This window comes from Taudactylus pleione, unplaced genomic scaffold (genome assembly GCF_031769625.1).
Source record: "Taudactylus pleione unplaced genomic scaffold, aTauple2 ptg000225l, whole genome shotgun sequence".
Taxonomy (NCBI): Eukaryota; Metazoa; Chordata; class Amphibia; order Anura; family Myobatrachidae; genus Taudactylus; species Taudactylus pleione.
The window spans coordinates 9,781,868-9,798,785 of record NW_028284627.1 but is presented as its reverse complement, the minus strand read 5'-3'; positions in this window follow the sequence as shown (position 1 = coordinate 9,798,785).

Sequence of the window (16,918 nt, the reverse complement as noted above, 5' to 3'; positions counted from 1 at the left end):
TCAAGTAACCCCCTTGGATGTCTCCCGTACAATAAATCAAAAGGGGAGAACCCTGTGGAGGATTGGGGAACCTCTCTTATGGCCAGCAGCAAATAAGGGTAACAAGTAATCTCAATCTTTACCATCTTTGTCCACTACTTTCCTTAGCATGTGTTTTAAAGTTTTATTAAACCTCTCCACTAACCCATCGGTCTGGGGATGGTACACAGAGGTTCTTAATTGGTCAATTTTAAACAGGCGGCATAACTCCTTCATGATTTTTGACATAAATGGGGTACCTTGGTCAGTCAGGATCTCCTTAGGTATTCCCAACCTGCTAAAGACATGGACTAATTCTCTAGCAATGGTCTTGGTTGACGTATTGCGTAATGGTATCGCTTCCAGGTACCTGGTGTCGAAGCTGGATGATTGGCTGAGATCGGATCTTTGAAATTATCTGCACAATGCCATTTTGTGTTGCCCGCATGACTCCATCTTGCGGCGCCTACACGATACCTCCGTCTACGGTGCTATATTATGATTATTAGCGTTGTGCGTCTGCCACTGCCCTACTTCACAAGTCCTCACAATACCATATGTACATTTATTAGTACACATAATATGAACAACCCCACAAAGCACGTACCATGGTGTACTCCACAAACACGTAGACACACAACACATGCTAGCGTCTTTACTTAATATCCCTACACTGACACATTACATACTAACACTGAAAGGTTCCCTAGCATTAAGGTTAATATTAGAGGTTTTATTCGTTATCAATTGTGTTGTGAAATGAATGTATTTGATATCTAAGGTTTAGTACATAATAAGCAGACCATGTTTGGTGCCATTCTAAACCACTGTTTATTTGCAGATCTCTGGTTCCATCGGCAAGGAGATCGCAACATGCGTCCGCAAGTTATGAATTATGGAGAATTAGGTGATAGAATGTACTTTGTATGTAGTGTCTATTGATTACTTATTCGGTGGGAAAACACACACAAAGAGCCGTTGGAGGGCTGAACCACTACTGTACAAATTGACCTATGAACTGTATCATAACAGAAGAACCAAGAGGAAGAACCAATGGGATTATGCCAACTCGTTGCTATTGTATTGCCTACTCTCTGTAAGGGTATATATTCAGGTGCTCTATGGGCCTGATTCAGAGCTGCTCGTAAGCGGCCACTTGTTCGCTCGGAGCGATGTTTGCCCAACTGCGCATGCGTACGGATCGTTATACGCTTGCGCGAACCAGTCAGTGCGGTCGAAATTCATGTGCTCGCAAAATAGCAAATGCCTGATAATTTGAGTGACAGAAAGAGGCGTATGTGGGTGGTAACAGGGGAAGGTGCTTGAAAACGGGGAGTGGAGATCCGATCGCAGGCGTGCTTAAAGGTCAAAACGGGTGTTTAATGGGTGTGCATAATTAAAACAGCAGCGTCATTGACCACGGCACTGGGTTATTTTATAGCCAGAACTGCTCGCAAAATTGTGGTAGCAAAAACCAACCAGAAGAATAGCGAGCAGCTCATACCCTGGTCGATGTACTCGATTAATCTAATAAATAGCGGACATTACGTAGGATGCGAGCGGCCAGGGGGCGTAGTTTCCCAAAAAACGACCACAAGTTTTGTTCGCTCGTTCAGACCTAGAGGCGTGAACAGACCGCAAAGAGCGAACGGTTCATTTGAATAGCCACCCCTATTTTCTGGATGAGCGAGTGCTAATTGCGTGCGGCTCTGAATCAGGCCCAATATTCAGTAGTTAGTCATTATATTCTTTCTTTTGACGGAGGCTTCACCTTTGATGCCGGGAATCTGGATCCAGAGCTCCTGCGTATGTATCGACTCTACCTTGTGAATGTATAATCTTTTGCGCTAAATGTATTTAGATCACAGCGTGTAACTGAGTGCTTTAATGTGAATAATAGCTTTTTGTGCTTTGGAACCACACTCAAAGTCTGGAAAGCAATTATTTCTTGTGCGACCTACAGCGCTAAATAGCGACATTAGGGTATAAAGATTATTAGGTATTAATAGTTGGGGGCTCATAGTGTGAGGTCATGCTACCAGAATTTACATGGTAACACACGGTTATCAATCTCTCAGCAAAGGGTGGATGGCGCCATACGCAGGAAAGAACGCACTGTGTTCGAAAACCTGCTACCAGTCGATGTTGAGAGACCGATATCCGTTATTGTGTGAGTTCAAGGAGCGCTGATTAGAATCCAGGGACAAGGAAGGAAAAGTTTGTTTTCTTTCATTGTTAAAGTTTTGTGTTAGGGGGTAAGTCGCACAATCGCATACGCATATTTCCTGTATTGCTGCCACGTGTTCAACCAGTCATTGTATTAATAGCGTGATTGCTTGTTAAACCTCTGAATTACACTACTATACTTAGGGAAAAGGTTAAATTTTTTTCTGCGCAGAAAAGGTGTATGTAATTGAAAGGTGTGATTGTAAAGTGGAGACTACTGTCTGTTAAGCCTAGGTTGAAACTCAGTAGGTGCCTGACAGGGCCATAGAAACTACTGGGCCAGTGTACAAAGCAGGTACATTATGGTTATCGAGAAACTAAGGGGTTTCTCGGTCCGACACCCATTAATCGCAAAGTCCATTAATCAGTTAGGTTCTTTGGGCAATGCGATCGAACCACATGGTTATATAAACTGTGATGGTGAAGGGGGTTGTTGTGGGAGTGAAACTGCTGGCAAGGTTAGGAGTTATTGGAACTCCTAGATGCTACCAGCTGGGAGTAAACTCAAAGTAGGAAGCGAGTGGTGAAGCTTGAGATAAATTCACCACAAGTAAAATAATCAGCTAGGCGGTTATTTTACTCCTCGTTTATGCACACTGACCATTTCACTTAGCGGGAAGGTGGTGCATAAAGGGAAGAAGCGAGCGGCCGAAGCTTGGGTTGAATTCGCCGCAGGTAGAATAATTGACATAAGTTGTTATTCTGCTCCTCGTTGTGCAAGCTGACTAAAATGCTCTGCGGGCCGGCTGTGTATAACGGAAGGGAGTGCGTGAACGTAGCTCACTGAAAATCGTTCACCAATCGAAATTCTCTAGAAATTGCTAAGCGTTTTCTCAGATGGGTGCGAAGCAATCTCTGGAAATGGTCAATGATGTGCTGCTGATGGAAGACCGACTGGATCGGCAAGGTATATCATGTTTAAAAAGTATGGTGCGTACGCTACGGCGTACTGTGGCATATGGGTCAAAATGACCAAAAAATTTAGAAAACATTTTCCTAAGATTGGTAGCTTTGATTCGGAAGTACTGAATAATGTTAGAGACAGTATATGTTTAGTGAAATCTCTGAAGAAAAGTATAAAGTTTAATGACTGTTTAAGGTTGTGGCAGCACGAGGGGAACATGTGGCTTAGCGGTGTGCACGTGATGCAAACTAGCGGCGCGCTCACGATGCAAGGGAACGCGTACGTAACGCTAAATAGTGTTGTGTGTGCGCCGCTAGGGTGCGCGCACGCACGGCAAGGTAGCGTTACCGAAGGTAATGTTGGTAGTGCATGCGCACCACCTCCGCCCTATGCGGATGGGGGTGAAGGTACAGTCGATCTCAAAAATCATAAAAATGTAACCAGTAACTTGTACCCTCTCCTGAGTACCTATAAGGAACATGTTTATAATGCAGATGATGAACCTGTTTTAATGTCAGCTCTTTCCCATGTTGCCCAAATGTTAAATGTATCATCACAGCAAGCACAGGTAGCTGCCCTACTAGAACCAGTAGTAGCCCCACCATTGCAGGAAGTATTAACACCCGCTGTAACAGTAGCAGAGGTTGTTAATACCATACTTAGTAGTAATAGGCTGAACCCTCCACCAGGTAGCAAGGCCAAAGGTAGCAGTGTGGCAGGCTTCCATCCCGTCTGGACAATAACTGTTCCCAATGGGATTCCGGAAGCAAATGGTATAGTGACCACAAGGGATGTAGCGATGCATTGTCAATGGACGAGAGCGGAGCTACATTCCAGAATGACAGATTTCCCTGACCCTAGGAAAGAACTAGCAAAGTGCCAGAGATTTGTAAAAGATTTAGGTAATGCTCATGAGCCAACCAACAAAAATTGGCGAGAGGTATTACGGGCATGTCTTCCACACAATACCGACGTGAAAAAGTTTATCATGGCCTGTGTATTGGATGGAGATAGTCCCATAACTGATGAAGGTAATCAGGACAACATAACCCGCATTGTCACCCAATTGGCCGTATATTTCCCAGTAGTAGTTAACTGGAGTCAAATTTTTACGATTAAGCAGAAAGAAAGTGAGTCTGCAGCGGATTATTTCACCAGAGCGCTGCAGACTATTACCCAGTACACAGGTATAGAAGATATAAAAGACAATACACACCACAGGGAAATGACCATAATGGTGCTAATGGATGGTCTTAAAGACACTCTAAAAACCAGGGTTCAGACCTCACTTCCTGGATAGAGGGGAGTTACGGTAGACACACTCAGGGAATCTACAATTGAACATGATAAAAACATCCTTAGGAAGAGAGAAAAGCAGAGCGAGAAATGAATGGCTTTTAGTATTCAAGCTCTGGAAGGAATACAAATATCACCGCAGCACTCTTATCACACACAGCCACAATACACTCATCCCACACAACCTCCAAACCCATATCCCCATACACAACCACAATCCTTCCACACTCCCCAACCCATATATTTTAACAAGGAGGGACACATAAGTAGCTTTTGTAAAGCTAGAAAGTGGGAACCGCCAAACCAGGGAACACCAAGATACCCACAGAAGGGGCACCCACAACAATCAGGACAGTTCCAGCAATCACCTGCTCACATTGTGGCAGTAAATGCTTTACTGGAGGAAGATAGGCAGTGCTAGGGGTCAGGTCACACCTGTAGTCTACAGCCAGTCAGGTTAACTGGGAGTACTAGGGAAGAACCTGTAATGATGGTTGATGTAGCTGGTACTAAACATACTTTCCTTGTAGACACAGTGATAAAATCTCCATCCAATTTACTGGTGACCAGCAAGAAAGTACCAGCAATGGGTGTAACGGGTAAAGTGCAACATTATCCTTTAACCAAATCTGCAGAGGTTACTATTGGTCCATTGCATACCAGGCATTCCTTTCTCCTGGCAGCAGCGGCTCCTACTAACCTACTGGGAAGGGATTTGTTATGTAAAATGGGATGTGTCATTTGTTGTACCCCTGATGGTATATTTTTAGATATCCCAGAGAGAGTTGCGCACGAGGTGAGGGATATATTGGACACTCCCCAAAGGTTAATGTTTCACTCTACCGTTTCAGATAAAATTCCATCACAGGTAAAGGAAATGTTAGTCTCAAATACCGGGTTCCCTTTGGACCAAAGATGGACAGGACACTGAATTAATGGCAAATGTAGCTCCTGTAATGATCAACTTAAAGGTGGGAAGACAGGCTCCAAAAATTCCTCAGTACCCTTTAAAACCAGAGGTGGAGTTAGGGGTGTATCCCATAATTGAGAGATTGCTCCAGCAAGGGATTTTAATCCGTACAGCTAGTGTAGCCAATAGTCCCATCTTTCCGGTGAAGAAGAGTGGTGGGAGGGGTTATAGGTTAGTACAGGACCTTAGAGGGGTTAATAAGGTAGTAGATAGCCAATTCCCTGTAGTGCCAAATCCAGCTGTCACTCTCATGCAGATCCCACCAAATGCAACCCATTTAACTGTCATTGACCTCTGTTCTGCCTTCTTCTCTGTCCCTCTTCATCCTGACTGTCAGTATTTATTTGCTTTCACATACAAGGGAGTACAATACACATGGACACGGTTGCCCCAGGGCTTCATAGATAGCCCCAGTATCGTCTCCCAGGCCTTACATGACTGTTTACAATCTTTTCAACCTGCCAATGGATCTGTTCTAATCCAATAAGTAGACGATTTATTGTGATTGTCTGATTAATTTGTCATGTTTAAATGATACTAAACTACTGTTGCTCCATCTCTCACAGACAGGACACAAGGTTGCTAAGGACAAATTACAGCCATGCCAGACCATGGTTAAATACTTGGGACACTGCCTAACCCAGGGACTAGGACATCTGACTACTGACAGAGTACAGACCATACAGACCATGACACTGCCACAGAATCAACAGCAAATCCATACCTTCTTGGGCATGTGTGGATACTGCAGATCATGGATCCCAGGTTTTTCTATTATGGCCTTACCTTTGCAGGAACTAGTGTCATCCTCAAAACCCGACCGTGTCACACACACTGAGGAAACAGAGCAGGCTTTCCTTAACCTTAAGGACAGTCTGACAAGAGCACCTGCATTGGGAATACCAGATTACGAAAAAACTATTGATTTATACTGTACGGAAGCTATGGTTGTGCAGCAGGTGTTCTCACACAAAAACATGGTGATGCCAGTAGACCCGTAGCATACTACAGTGCACAATTGGACACTGTGGTAAGATCACTCCCAATGTGTTTAAGAAGTGTAGCAGTGACTGCTGTATTGGTCTGTAAGAGTGAGGATGTAGTATTAGGCCATGATATGATTGTTTATACACCCCATGCTGTACCTGCTTTGCTGAATTCTGCCCAAACCAGACATGTTTCCTCAGCTAGGTTCACGAAATGGGAACTAGCTCTAATAGCACCTGCAAATATCACCATTAAACGGTGCAGTACGTTAAACCCAGCAACATATTTACCATATGTGCCTCAGGATGCACAAAGGGTGGAGAGAGGTGAGTCGCTGGTGGAAGGTGAGTTCTGGAGGTATATTGATGCACATGATTGTGTGAAATATTTGAATCAGACCTTTACTGCAAGACCTGACATACGTGATACACCTTTAGAAAATGTAGATGTGACATTTTACATGGATGGGAGTTGTCATAGACAAACTGACACTGGAGAGTTATGTACAGGTTTTGCTGTTGTAAATGACGAGGACGTTATAGAAGCCGAACCCCTTGGTCCACCTCATTCGGCCCAAGTGGCTGAACTGGTGGCATTAAGGAGAGCGTGTGAACTGTCAGAAGGTAAGTCAGCTAATATCTACACTGACTCCAGGTACGCCTTCGGGGTAGTACATGATTTTGTGGCTCTATGGCGTCTTAGAAATGTTATGACGGCAGCAGATACACCAGTCACACACTCACACCACATAAAAGGACTGTTGCCAGCAATTCAGCTACCAAAAGAAGTAGCCGTCATTAAATGTAAAGCTCATACATGTGAAGAATACCCCGTGTCACTGGGCAATAGCAGGGCAGATGAAGCTGCCAAGTGGGCAGCAGGGTTAAGAATTAACATGCCAGTCAATAAAATGATGGTTTTTCATGCAAATGATATGCAAAAATTAATTGAGATGCAAAATTTGTGTTCCATTCAGGAAAAGGCAGTCTGGAGATCAAAGTGATGTGGACAAGAGTCCTCCGGACTCTGGAGAGATGGACAAGGTAAGCCGGTGGCACCCAAGGCATACTACCCAAGCTTGGCTGATGCAGCACACGGTGTGACTCACCTGGGAAAGCAAGGTATGTGCAAGTTGGTCAGGGCATACTGGTGTGCACAAGGTTTCTCTTCCCAAGCCGAAAAGAGGGCAATGTCCTGCTTGACATGCTTGAGGAAGAACGTTGGAAAAACAATAACACCCGAGCCATCCCACATCCCTCCGACAGAGGGACCCTTTTAGGTAATACAAATTGATTTAATCCAATTACCACCCTGCAGGAATCTCAAGTATGTATTGGTTTGCACAGATGTGTTTTCTAGTTGGGTTGAGTAATCCACCTGCTACTAATACTGCTGAATTTACTGCTAAAAAGATTGTTCAGAAATTTGTATGCAGGTATGGTATCCCTAGAATCATAGAAAGTGATAGGGGTACTCATTTCACCGGAGATGTCTTCCAGAACATGTGTAAGTTGATGGGTATTAATAGTAGACTTCACACCCCTTACCGACCGCAAGCCAGCGCCTAGGCGAAGAGGATGAACGGTACTATTAAAAATAAAGATCATGGCAGAAACTGGACTAGGATGGCCAGAAGCTTTATCGCTAGTCCTTCATAGCATCAGGACAACTCCTAGACCCCCTCTTAATCTGTTCCCCTTTGAGATACTGTTTGGGAGACAACCTCATTTGATTATAAGTCCACATGAAGATTTGAAGAGTAACAATGAGGTTACTGTAAGGTATCTTATGGCAATGAGTAAACAGTTGAAACAGCAGCAGCAGAAATTTAAATTGTTGTTACCTGATATGCCAGAAACAAACTGTCATGATGTTGAACCTGGAGAATTTTTTATGATCAGAAATTTCTTACGTTCAGGTTGTCTGACAGATCGGTGGGAAGGTTCGTATCAAGTATTGCTGACAAGTACGACATCCTTGAAAGTGGCAGAGAAAGATACCTGGGTCCATTCCACTCTAGAAAGGTCAACTATCCGGTGGAGATACAAGGCGGAGTCGAGGCAGATAACATGGACCTGTCGATTGTGAGCTTGTTCCGGGAGAGTTAAAGACTGCAGTGAGATACCTGAGCTAGGGAAATTTATAGCCCATTATTCCAGCAATGGAATGGCGGGCTGTGGTTATGTTCCTATTTTCTTCCAGAGTTCTCATCATCCTTGTTTGGTTCGGGATGTCCTGTTTCTGTAATGGCAGGCAGATGATGGAGGGAGAGGTCGATGATGATATCGATGGAGTGGAGTCGGAAGAAGGAGCAATACAGTCACAAGGGCGGTACCTGACCAAACTCAGTACAGTAATTGCTAAGAGATCTGTTAGCCTGGAAACTCAGAAACAGTGTGAAGGTTTATCGTCTGAGGAATATTGTATTTGTGAGTTTTGTTGGTCCCTAGTTGATGAGAGATGTACCCAACGGTGCCAACCTAAGTATAACCAGTATTGGGGTGGGTATCTTTTAGAGGATTATCATACCATGGTGGGCAAAGTTTTAAACCAGACTGACTGTTGGGTGTGCTCTCATGTGCCTCAGGGACAACATAATGTAGGGTTAGTGCCATTTCCATTAAATGTCTCTGAGGTCTTAGAATTGCAACAAGGGAAAACGCTGGATGGAAATTTTCTTATGTCCAAACCACCTGATTTTAAACTCCACCAGTAACAAGTAGATAGATCACTTCAGTACCAAGTAGATAGATCACTTTGTGTTTGAACATCACCAACTTCAACAAACCAGGCAGTTGGGAGGTGACTGGGAATAACCAGACGATGACCTTCTCACTAAGAGCTGATAATGAACCTATCAATTTTGAACTTTTATGCACAATTAGATTAAGTGGGAGACACTTCAAATTTACACTTTAAATTTTAGATACATCCAAGACCTTGCTAAGTTAATAGATAATATCACCAAGATGTATGATGACACGTTTAGGTACACAGGTATGGAGTTACAGGCCTACAAGAAAGAACTTGTGCAACATAGACTAGTATTAAATTATTTAACAGCTGTCACTGGAGGGTACTGTGTGACCTTAGCCACCCAATTTGGTGTAAAGTGTTGCACGTAAATCACAAATAATACTAGTGACCCCAAGGAGGTGATAGACCGGAAAATGGATGAAATTCTGCAGCTAAAATGGGAATTTTGGAAGAACCATAATGCTTCAGTGGCTGAAGTAGAGGAAAAGGTAGAAGAATGGTTCTCTTGGTTGAACCCTGTAAAATGGTTCTCAGATCTAGGAGAGTGGGTCCAGGAAATGGTGGCTAGTGTAGGTAAACTCCTGATCCTCATATTGGTTGTCATCTTAGTAATTGGCTTATGTGTCAGATGTGTTCCTGCTGTGTTTAAGTGTGGAAAATGTAATTCTAAGGTAAACCGAGAGAATGAAATTATGATGGTGGTTAGTAGTAATAATATGCATACTAAGGTAAATGAAGAACTGCATTACAATCCTGAAATAGAATGTACCATCAGATGATGTATAGATTTAGCCATGCATTAAATGTATTATTAAATGTTATTTTAAACATCCTAAATAATGTAAGTCCCTATCCCCTTCAAGACTTCCTTTAAAGGTTAGGTGCATCCCCACATCTTCCCAATGATCTTCCAAGATCCGCGGTGTGCGTATAAGGGTAGTTTTATGTCCTTCCCAGAGACACATTATTGATGGTTTAATGACCGCATTGTTCCATCCCATAATATAACATTAAATAATATTTCATAGTGTAAGACTGAATAAACTTTAAGACCAGAGTGTGATAGCGTGTTGTTTGCTATCAAAGGGTGGTCTGTCAAAGCTGGATGATTGTCTGAGATCAGATCTTTGAAAATATCTGCACGACGCCATTTTGCGTTGTACGCATGACTCCATCTTGCGGCGCCTACACGATACCTCCGTGTACGGTGCTATATTACGATTATTAGCATTGTGCATCTGCCACTGCCCTACATCACAAGTCCTCACAATACCATACGTACATTTATTAATACACATAATATGAACAACCCCACAAAGCACGTACCATGGTGTACTCCACAAACACGTAGACTCACAACGCATACTAGCGTCTTTACTTAATATCCCTACACTGACACATTGCATACTAACACTGAAAGGTTCCCTAGCATTAATGTTAATATTAGAGGTTTTATTTGTTATCAATTATGTTGTGAAATGAATGTATTTGATATCTAAGGGTTAGTACATAATAAGCAGACCATGTTTGGTGCCATTCTAAACCACTGTTTATTTGCAGATCTCCGGTTCCGTCAGCAAGGAGAACGCAACATGCGTCCGCAAGTTATGAATTATGGAGAACTGTTCCTTATTCGGCGGGAAAACACACACAAAGAGCCGTTGGAGGGCTGAACCACTACTGTACAAATTGACCTATGAACTGTATTGTAACAGAAGAACCAAGAGGAAGAACCAATGGGATTATGCCAACTCGTTTCTATTGTATTGCGTACTCTTTGTAAGGGTCTATATTCAGTAGTTAGTCATTATATTCTTTCTTTTGACAGAGGCTTCACCTTTGATGCCAGGAATCTGGATCCAGAGCGCCTGCGTATGTATCGACTGTACCTTGTGAATGTATAATCTTTTGCGCTAAATGTATTTAGATCACAGCGTGTAACTGAATGCTTTAATGTGAATAATAACTTTTTGTGCTTTGGAACCACACTCAAAGTCTGGAAAGCAATTATTTCTTGTGTGACATACAACGCTAAATAGCGATATTAGGGTATAAAGTTTATTAGATATTTATACTGGTAGCGTAATCCATTATCACCAGAATGTATATATGGCCCCGGGCAGATTTCATTAATGGCCCAACCAAATCCATAGCTATTCTTTCAAACGGAACCTCAATAATGGGTAACGGAACCAGGGGACTTTTGAAATGTGGCCTTGGAGCATGATACTGACATTCAGGGCAGGATAAACAATAGTCAGATACCTTTTTATGGACCCCGGGCCAAAAAAACCTCTGCACAATTCGCTCAGTGGTTTTCTCTACCCCTAGGTGGTCTGCCATTATATGACCATGGGCTAGATCCAACACTGTTCTTCTGTAGGCTTTGGGAACTATTAATTGTTCCACAATATCTTCCCCCTTCTTAGTCACCTGATACAACAAATCCTGACATACTGCCATGTGAGGATATGACAAAGGACTATCGGGGTCTATGGGTTTACCATCGATCACCTTGACATTCTCCCTGGCTTTTACCAGAGAAGGGTCATTTAACTGCTCCACGGCAAAGACCTCTCTTCGGACCTCTAAATCAGGCAGACGATCAACTGGCTCAACAACACTTCCCACCTCAGTGGGAGGCACATCACTTGGCGAGCCACCATCACGCTCCGCATTCTCTAGTTCGCCAATCATACTAGAAAAAGGGAGCATCTCTGACTTTGAAGAAACTTCCTCTGCTACTACGCCAGTAACCTTCTCAAACGAGTCAGGGTGATTTACCTCTGTGGAAAATTGGCTCTTCCACAACTTCCAGAAGTGAGCAAAGTCTCTCCCCAATATTGCATCATACATTAAGCCCTGTACCAAACCCACATGGTGTTTCTAGGTTCACTACTGCAGTAACATAATACCAGGTATCCCCATGTATGTAGGTCACACAACCACAGTTTTCCCCTTATGCTTCAAGGGGTCCACCAGTTCAGCTTTCATAAGTGTAACCAGGCTACCAGAATCTAACAGAGCCTCTACTTGGTTGCCTTCTACAGTGAGTATACACATGTGTTTATCTGTCTCAACCTGCCGGTCAGCAGTACAGGCTGGTTGTGCAAAGAAAGACATCCTGCGGTTGACATGAGCAGTATCACATTGCATAGGTTCAGAGGTAAGTGAACAATTAGCCGCAATATGGCCGATACCACCACATCGGAAACATTGATAATGAAAATCAAGTACATTATCTGGATGTCCTGATTAATAGAGTCAATGATACAATAGTGACCAGTGTGTATACAAAACCTACAGATAGGAACACCCACCCTTCTCCACGCCCATAGTATGCATCCCTTACCGATGAAAAAAGGTCTACCGTATTCGCAATTCTTACGCATCAGGAGGATTACAAGTGATGATCATGAAGTAGAACGTCAGATTGACATTATGATGAACAAATTTCTCCAGAGGGGCTATGTGGCATCAGAGTTATCAACTGCCAAGAAAAGGGTACTGGAGTTACCTCAAGAGAAGAGTCTTATTCTGAAGGAACACGCTGTTAAAAGGATGTGTCCATTTGTAAACACGTTCTCCCATCACAGTAAACATATTGGACATTCCTCTAAAAAGTTTTGGTCCTTGTTGAAAACGAACAGGAATCTACCGTTTACAGACACCAGTTTACTTAATTGTTATATGAGGGGCCGTAATCTGAGAGATGCTCTTGTACATAATGATATTACTGACTGTGGACGTTACCATCCAAGCCATTTTATGTCGAAACCTAATGGTTGTTATAGGTGCACAGGCTGCACTACTTGTAGCCATTTGGAAATTGGGCCGTATATCACGCATCCCCAAACGGGCAAAAAGATCCCCATTAATCATGTATTGACATGTTCCACGAGGTATATGATCTATGCAAATAAATGCCCCTGTGGTCTTGTCTATGTGGGCAAGACCATATGTATGTTTAAAGAGAGAGCAGCACAGCATCGATCAGCCACACGGTTTGCGATCCAAGGTAAGGATATAGATCTGCCCATTGCTTTCGTGAGGCTAAACATACATTGGCGACCCTCAGGTATAAGTTAGTGAATTACATTCCCCCATTGACCAAGGGTGGTGATCACGCAAATATGTTGCTCCATTTAGGCTGAACACTGTGTCCCCAGGGGGTCTGAATGAGTCGATTAGTTACACAACGTTTTTATGATATGTCGGGTAGTTCTATTGTTAGTGTATAATGCAGCTATGGGATTCGTAGTATTCATGTGCACGCTTAAGGCTTGTTAACTGTGCAGCATTGGAATAATGTGTAGACGCTATTTGGAGATTTTAGCTGTTATTTCATCCTGTCTCTGATTATATGTATTATGTCTCAGACAGCAATATTGACAGATGTGTTAATAAAGCTGTCTGAGTTACCCCTTATAGATCAGGATTCAAACTAGTATACTATGTTTTATTATGCAATGTGACTTTTTTTGTTTCATCCAGCTGCATATGTACAGTATAGTGTTTTTATTTATTCACAATGATATGTCTAGATGTGTATTTGTATTTGTGGCTTTGTGTACTTGTTACCATGGCGCTGGGCCGTCCCTCTGTTTCCGGTGTCGCGGATGACGTCATCATGTCCGCGACCGGAGGTAGAGGGATCGATGACGGTTTACATGTGGGTGATGGTGTATATATAGGTGAATGTTTTCTGTTTTCCACTTGTCCTTGAAAAAAGATGTAGTAAACATCTGAAACATTGGCATTAAGGAACTGCGTGCCGTGTCTATTATTTTGAAGTCCTAGGAGTGCTGCCGTTTTTCCATACCTGTGTTATGGGTCTGTTATAGGCCTTTGGATGTGCACCCGGGCCATACCCTTTGCAGTTGGAGTGCCGGCTATCACTCTGCCCATATATATGTATATATATATATATAAAAATAAAATCAGTAACGTGTGGTGAGATTAACACCCCCCCTTATAAAAAATAAAAACAGTGTAGAACTCCCCTATATAACAGTAACCAGTACCAGGCTGAACAAGCCAAGAGGATAATTCCATAGCAGGAGGTACACTCAGTGTGGGGTCCCCCTGCCATCACATTACCCCCCCCCCTTTAACTATTCAGCCCAGGGCTGGAATTCCTCGGAAAGTAGGGATTCCAAACAAATAAAATGGTCGCTAACCCCCACACCTCTGCCGGGTCCCGCCACTGCTAACGCCCATGCCTCTGCCATGTCCTCGACACTGGTATCTTCTTTAATCAGCAAGTAACACAACAGACACATACCAATTGCTGCAGAGCTAAAGATCCTATTTGGTTGATGTCATGCCCCAGATCACACGATACGTAATTGCAGTGACATAGCGATAATTACACTTCCCAATGTTTAGCCAGGCAATTTCGCATGGGCGAAAGCTCCATAGACAAAACAGACAAAAAAGTTTCTCCACCAAAAGGCAGGAGAAAAGAAGTGCAAAATCCCTATACTTGAGTAAAAATGTGGGGACATGAGGCCTGATTCAGACCCACTCGCTTAGATGCATTCGCTCGTAGCTGGCCGATTGTCGCTAACTGTGCATGCATACGCATCGCAGTGCGAGTGCATGAACCAGTGTGAGAGATTGGGATTCGTTCGCTCGCTGCGCATAGACTGCCCAGCAGAGTGAGTGACAGGAGAAGCCGTTTGTGGGTGGTGACAGGGATAGGCCACTAGAAACAGGGGAGTGGAGGTGCAAACGCAGGCGTGCCTGAGCGTCTCAACGCCGTTTCAGAGGCGTGCATAATTAAGAGGCAGCGTCAATGTACAAGTGACCTGGCTTTTTTTTACACTGGAGTGCGTGCGGCAGGGTATAGTCAACCTAGGTTCAGATCTGCATATGCGCAGTACGGCTCCTGTGTAAGCGCAGATCTGCAAACATCAGCAGATTGAGTGATAATGGATTTAACGTCCAGGTCCATAATTATGTTACAGTGGTAATATCACATAGGAGTTTTTTCAGTCATTTTTCTTAACGATATTCTTGCAAATCATAATGTCCTGTACAGTACCTCTCTGGAGGGCAACCAAACATGGCCAACACTGGGTGACAGCTCTCCTCATGTCTAGTGAAGAGTGGGAAGGTGGTGGGGGAGGATTAGACAGAGAAAACAGAGCTCAGAGGAACTTTCCAAAGATTCCCCTGCTCACTATATAATATATGACTGTGGTTGCCATGGTATACATACAGTCAGGTGCATAAATATTGGGACATTGACAGAATTTTCATATTTTGGCCTCTATTCACCACAATGGCTTTGAAATGAAACAAACAAGATGTGCTTTAACGGCAGACTTTCAGATTTAATTTGAGGGTAATTACATCCAAATCAGGGGAACGGTGTAGGAATTACAACGGTTTCTATATGTGCCTCCCACTTTTAAGTATGCTTCGGGTCATTGTCCATCTGCACTGTGAAGCGCCGTCCAATGAGTTCTGAAGCATTTGACTGAATATGAGCATATAATATTGCCCGAAACACTTCAGAATTCATCATAAGTGACATGCTGCGGCCGTTTAGGGGCGGTGATGGGGCCCATTTTGTTGGCGTGCTGGAACCAGGGTCTTCCAACACAGATTTCCTGCTCGTGGCTAAGCAGTTCCGTTGCATAGTATGTTGAAGCGTACTCAGATGGGGGGCATTAAGGTGCATATGGAATGGAAAGAATGTTCCCAGAGTGACAAAAACTGGTGCTGTGTCATGTTGACACCCCCCTATTTCTCACTGCCCACGGCCACATATTTGAGGTGGGGGGGGGGTGGGGGTGTGTGTGTCATTTTTCATTTGTCCTGGGCTCCAAATACCCTAGTCACACCACTGTTTACAGGCACAGGAATGTTCATATTTTTACACTCAGTGTGTTTTGCACACTCAATGGCTGATTCTGAGATGGGTGGAGATATAAAGCTGTCCAGCATTTGTGGGCTACATACAAAAGTGGACAGTATTTACCCTGCATGAAAAAATTAAATAGATGTACATTATTTGCATCCGTTGCATTGCAAAATGGTTGGTTCAGGTGTAAAGTTTCTTGCTGTTTTTTTTTTGCTTTGCTCCCAGCTCCAAATCCGTGCCTTAATCTCAGGATCTGACAGGAAAATTGTTAAATCCATGTGATTTTGTATGGAAGTGTAACAGTTGATGTTTTGACATTTTTTTTGTACCAATGTAGTATAATGTACTAGAGCAGAGGTTCCCAAACGCGGGGTCCTCATAGCACCCCAACAGCTCAGGTTTAAAGCTGCATACACACAACGATGTTAGTAACCAGCGATTTTAGTGAAAGATTTTCCCTTGAAAAAGTGAACGAAAATAGTTCACTTAAAATAGTTGGTAACTAAAATAATGAACGATTTTTTAATCATGCATACAGTGAATGGAAATTGTTTATCGTTCATTCTGCACAACATGAACGATTTTCTGAACGAAAATCATTTGTTGGACAGCCAGAATGGACGATGAACTACAAACGTGAACGCGTATGAACGATTATCGTTCAGCTTAAAAAGATGAATGATTTTACAAATGATTTAACGATAACGACGTCGTTATAGTTAAATCGTTCAAAAAATCGTTGTGTGTATGCACCTTTAGAGATATCCATGGTTGAGCACAGGTGGTTAAATCATTGACTGAGGTACAAATTAAGTCACCTGTGCTCAAGCATGGATATCTCTAAAACCTGAACTGTTGGGGAGCCTTGAGAACCACGTTCGGGAGCCTC